The sequence below is a fragment of the Dasypus novemcinctus genome, chromosome 1 (assembly GCF_030445035.2).
Source record: "Dasypus novemcinctus isolate mDasNov1 chromosome 1, mDasNov1.1.hap2, whole genome shotgun sequence".
In the NCBI taxonomy this organism is placed as follows: Eukaryota; Metazoa; Chordata; class Mammalia; order Cingulata; family Dasypodidae; genus Dasypus; species Dasypus novemcinctus.
Window position 1 is genome coordinate 6,595,567 of NC_080673.1, and position 4,797 is coordinate 6,600,363.

General features: G+C 39.0%; 1 pseudogene; it reads right to left on the reverse strand.

The window, feature by feature from the left end:
* Window positions 1-303: 303 nt before the first annotated feature.
* LOC101433588 (band 4.1-like protein 5) lies at window positions 304-3,683 on the reverse strand (annotated as a pseudogene).
* Between the last annotated feature and the right edge of the window lie 1,114 nt (window positions 3,684-4,797).

The window sequence follows — 4,797 nt, forward strand, 5'->3', positions numbered from 1 at the left end:
CTCAAACCTTCTCCTGTGACATTTGTGAATGATAGGTTAACATGCTGAAATCATGAAAAACCTTTCCAAAATTGCAAAGACCTACATCCTCTTCTCAACACAAAAACATCTGTCATCACTGATGGCATACAGCTTCTTAGGACCCTTTTCCCTTTCACAGAAAAATTCAATTATAAATAGCACTACACACCTAGTTAGCCAGCAAAAAACAGCTTCTCCCCAATTCTCCTTAGATGATCAGTCCTGCAGAAGCACTAGAAAACGCAGTTTCTATGTGCGTTCTGGGGTCAAGGCCCTCATGATCTACTGATTTCCACCACGTTGACAGCAGTCACTGGCAGCAGAGAGCCATTTCCTGTCGTGCTGGTCTGTTTCAAGGCTCCTTGGAAGATTCTCTATTTCCACTAGCAGAGGGCCAGAAGAAATGGCAGGATCACAGGCAGAGTAGAGGCCACACAGCAAGCCTGTCTGGAGCCATTCTTGGGGTTGAAACATTATTATGAACACTGTACTTGCTTTCATTTGTAGAGCTGAGACTATTATCTGCTGGACTTCTTTCAAAGGATGTGATCTTCTTGCTTTATTGGTTTGTGTGGTGTGATAACTCAGTTTTCCCACTATATCTAAATTGTGATCCTAGTTGTATACTTTTTTTTTAGGCAGAATTTACATTTATTATGTCTGCAGACAGGAGCCAAGGTTGGTGTAAAGCGATTCAAACCTGACTCCCGGTGCTGCGTTTTTACTCTTGCTTAAATACCTAACGTACTACTTAGCATTTGCTTTGACTATGCATTAGCTTTTATGCATCTGGATGAACATACATAGCTAGTTATAAAATTGTATGATTAGTATGCTCAGGAAATCACGCTTGCACATACACTGCCTGATCAAAAAAGGGGTGGATAACTACACCCGTGGGTGGGAAATTTACTATGTTGATAAGCAAGTTGAAGTGAGGACAGCAAGGGGCTGCTTCCGCACAGGTCCAGCCGACCGGTTAAAGCTGGTTTTCGTACTTCACTGCTTCAACAGGATGTTCTTGACCACCAAAAGTAGAATTTGGCACCAAGAGATGGTTGCATCTCATTACCTTCTAATTTACATATGATTCATTCCTTTGTATCAATTCTCACTCTTTTGATATAGTTGTCTCTAGGCTTTCCATCACTCCACATCTCTGGTCTTTCACAGCTTTTAAGGTCTCTGGGATCAAGGTTGCCCAATCAGATGTCCAGATTTGTAGCAGGAACTGTTTCTCCCTTTGAAGCTTTTAAGTGCCTTTAGGTTCTGGAGTGCCAGCTCTCTCACCGGGGTCCCAGAACCTCAGGCAGTCAGACTGTGAATAAGTCTTGATCAATGAGAATTCTGTTGGACAGGACCTCAGAGGAGGAAGAACCTGTGATGCTCCATAGCACATTTACATAAACATTTGCATTCTTTGGGTAATCCAGCCTAAAGACAAACAATCTTTGCCCTGATCATCATCTTCTATAACTACCAGGGTGAATTGATTCTTCTTAAAATCCAAACTGGTATTGCTGCTAACCACAGTCTATAGGTCACACCAATTGTAGTTTTCCCATGTTTCTCTATATTCCCATCACCCTGCAATGGTGATGTATATCTGCTCTAGCTAACAGAAGGACTCTTTTGCATCTGTATCCTTAACCACAATTCTCAACCGTCTCTGGGTTCACTGTATTGTTCAGTCCCTAGATTATTCTTTGCTTACTTTCTATTGACATTTACTTCTCTAGACTACATTTTTCAGTCACAATCCCATTTATAAACCAGTTGTTACTCACTATCATGCGTTACTATCAACTCTATCCATCTCTACACTTTTACAGTCAAGTTAATTAAAACTCCTACACACATAAAAGCATCCATAGTTCTTCTCATCCCTCCTCTTATCTCCTTATAACCTATACTCTAGATTTTAATTCCATGTGTTTATTATTTGTATTTAGTTCATATTAATGAGACCATGCAATATTTGTCCTTTTGTGTCTGGCTTACTTCATTTAGTATAATGTCTTCAAGACTCATCCATGTTACCACATATGTCCCAATTTCTTTTCTTCTTATTGCAGCATAGTATTCCGTTGTATGTATATACCACATTTTGCTTATGCATTCATTGGTGGATGGACACTTGGGTAGTTTCCATCTTTTGACAATTGTAAACAATGCCGCTATGAACATTGGTGTGCAGATGTCTGTTCATGTCATAGTTTTTTGTTCTTCTGGATATATTCCTAGTAGAGGAATTGCTGGATCATATGGCAGTTCTATATTTAGCTTCCTGAGGAACTGCCAAACTGTCTTCCACAAAGGCTGCACCATTTTATACTCCCACCAACAGTGAAGGAGTGTTCTGATTTCTCCACATCCGCTCCAGCACTTAATGTTGTCTGTGTTTTAAATAATGGCCATTCTATGTGGTGAGATGATATCTCATTGTTTTAATTTGCATTTCCCTAATAGCTAGTGATATGGAATGCCAAGCTATACCGAGTTGATAATAGAGGTGTATGAAAAAAGTGCGCCAAATGTATGCTATGGACCATGATTGGTGGTAATAGTCTGATGTTATAGTCTGTAACAAATGTTCCACCAGGGTGTGGAGTTGTATGGGAAATCTACACATCTGTATGATTGTTTTGCAAGTTCACAATATCTGTAACAAAAATACATTAAAAAAATAGTATGGGTTGGGGGAAAAATACACCAAATGTAAGATAAGGAATATAGTTGGTAGTAATATTTTGAAAATGCTCTCGCATAGTTTGTAACAAACGTTTCACACCAATGCAAAGAGTGGGTGGAGGGGTGATGCATGGGACCCCTGTGTGATGTTATGTATGTTTATTTTGTAACTTTGCAATCTTTACTATATACTTACTATTTTTGTGTGTTCATGTATGACTGATATACTTCAGTAAAATAAAAATAAAAATAAAAAAAAATCCAATCTGGTTATCATGGAAAAAAAAAAAAAAGCCAGTTTTGGTGTCTCCTTTTCAAACAGGGACTTCTACTGGAGTTAGTCCCAAGCTACAGTCATTTCCATCTCTAGACTTGACCACGTGCATATCAGTCCCATACATTTCTAGTAATTTGGCTTTATTGAGATAATTGGTTTCAGCTTGTACTGGTATCTGACTTCTGTATGCCTTCCATTTCTCAAAAACAGCCACCTCTACCTTTTCAGTCTGATTGGGCACAAACCTGAACTCAGATACAAGTTCAAAAGTATCTCAGCAAAACTGTAGTCACCAAGTTCAGCTTGCAGATTATACGCTGCCAACTGAACTGCTGAATCAAAGGGCCAATCTAACTTTACACTGAGAATATCTTGTTTTAACTGAAGAACAAATAAATACTGGGTTTGCTCTGCACAAAGATTATTTGGCTCTGAGGAATAAAACTTACTCGAAGATGCAAAAGATAGGGTAAACCAATTTTTACTTGTTTCTTGATATTCTTTGTACCATACAACCAATGTGGCAAGTTAACGTCAGGACCACCCAGAAGGGGCACGCGCATGTGATAATGGAGTTAGGATATCTAGCTGCAGGAATGTGGTTGGCAGCTCGTTGTGCTCCTTGGAGTTGTTCTTTCTCAGCATGCTTGCACGTTGACTGACAGCTGAGTGGTCTATGGAAGAAACTCAGCATTGTCCCTGGGCCAGGGTTTGCGTCATGGCAGTAAAGGGGGCAGAGGACACTGGTGACTTCAGGGAGGGGTCCTGAGTGAGACTCAGGAGGGGGCAGCCCATCTTGAGATACCTAGAAATGGCAGATAGGACGTGGGAACCCACCCCATGCTAATCTCTTCTGGCTTTCTCTTTTATAAGGCCAGCAGTGATAGGATTAGGGCCCATCCTGATTCAGTTGTCCCAACCTAAACTAAAATGAACACCTTAAAAGGTTTTATTTATAATGGCTTCACACTCACAGGAATGGGATTAAGATTAAGGACGTATTTTTTGGGGGGGTACATAATTCAACCTACCACAATATGTAAATGTATCTATGCATATGTATAAATGTATGTATGCAGAATAACTATTAAACATAGTGCAAATAAACAGTGCAGAATATAAATTCAAATCAATGACCCCAAATTGAAGAGGAGAACAAAATAATACTTTATTGCACTTTTGAAAAGAGCTATATTTATCTGGTCTAAAATATTTTTAACGTAAGTCAGTTGCAATATGGCTACAGATACAATATTCTTCATATCTCTTTTTACTTACAAAAATGAAAGTTCTTTAACATTGATATTAAAAAAATGAAAATATTAAAACTGGTTAAGTCTTAAAAGATTTGATGATTTATTTTCCAATATTAATGATTGGATTAACTAAAAGCAAACTTACACACAGAAAGTATTTTTCAAGTTCAAAGAACTATAACTTTAAAGTAGCTCAAAAGGATTCAACATAGCAATAAAAAGATGTAGGCCTGTAGACCGAATCATTGCTTTCTAAAAAGTCGGAGCATTTGGTATATTTAGCGAATGACAAACACTTGTGGTGTATAATTGCTCTTGTCGACTTCAAGTACACAATAAGTAAGTAACAAGGAAACAAAGTCAAACAATGGAGGAAGGACAAAAAGCTGTTGGGGTTGCTGCTTTGGGGATTTGCAGACCAGGCGAGTGCTGCACATCCTCCTGGAGGGTCAGGGACAAGAGAGATGTAAAAGCCAAAATGAAAACTGTGAGATACTAGCCCCCACAGATGGGAGTGCACCCATCCTCCACGCTTAAGGCAAACAGCCTGGA